The following is a 939-nucleotide window of genomic DNA, read 5'->3' as shown; positions in this document are numbered from 1 at the left end:
TGTCACACCCTGCAAAAAACACAGTGTGACTTAGTTAAGATGGTCAGGAGGAGTTGATATCTGAAGCTAGCTGAGCCCCCAGCAGATTTTGGAGGGCAGCTGAGTGCAAGAAGTGATTTACTGGGGGCTATTCCTTAGAGTGCAGCAAAGCTGGAAAAGAACCCATTTTTTTTTTTTTTTCTGACTCCTGTTCTTTTCTTTACCGCAGGGCTGCCTCCCAAGTAAAACCTTTACCTCACGCTAAGAATTCCAAGCTGGAAGAAGGCATTCTTTCTTGCCTAAGGAGAGACTTCCTGGGAGGTCAAGTCTTCATGGTGGGTGGCTCCTCTTATTGATGATTTTATCAGTTGTAGGGAATCTGTGCTGGGTGTTACGAATATCCATAAAACAGGAGAGGGAAGGAGAAACCTATTGTATTAAATCTTTCTTTATCCATTCAGTTTTCTTCCCTTTGCCTCCTATGCCACATGGTATTGGTGCCAAAATATACATTCTGGTGCCTTTAAGCAAAACTAGTTCTTCTGCCAAGGAGAACTCTGACACTAAACATTCTGTTTTTCCCCCTTTAAAAAACCCTTTATCAAGTTTTCGCCACACAAAAGTTGAAGCTTATCAGTCACTAAAGCAGTTCAGTGATGATTTTGGCTGCTGTTTTTCAAAGGGGACATTCATTCATTCATTCATTCAATAAATACTAATCAAATGCTGCAGTATGTCAGCCACTAGGCCTGACAATAGAGCAAACACAGTCACAGTTTCTGCCATCTTGGAGACACTAATCAAATATATCACAAACAAATGTAAAATTGCAAGTCACCTAAAGAAGAGGCACATACTTGGCTGATGTTAAGCCACTATTTAAATGCATACATACTGATCATAGTGGATATTTTCTTCAAATGGCCTACTCTCTGTGTGCCAAATGCTGTTCCACTCATT

General features: G+C 40.7%; 1 long non-coding RNA gene across 1 annotated transcript in view; it reads left to right on the top strand.

Moving 5' to 3' along the window:
- The first annotated feature begins 227 nt into the window (after positions 1-227).
- LOC112483105 overlaps positions 228-939 on the top strand; it is a 6,047-nt gene continuing 5,335 nt past the window's right edge. Inside the window, exon 1 of the long non-coding RNA XR_003047507.1 lies at positions 228-314. This is a non-coding gene — a long non-coding RNA (uncharacterized LOC112483105). The remainder of the gene's footprint in view (positions 315-939) is intronic.

This window comes from Pteropus alecto, unplaced genomic scaffold (genome assembly GCF_000325575.1).
Source record: "Pteropus alecto unplaced genomic scaffold, ASM32557v1 scaffold206, whole genome shotgun sequence".
NCBI lineage: Eukaryota > Metazoa > Chordata > Mammalia > Chiroptera > Pteropodidae > Pteropus > Pteropus alecto.
Note: the sequence above shows the minus strand (reverse complement) of the source record. Positions and strands in the feature narration are given on the sequence as shown.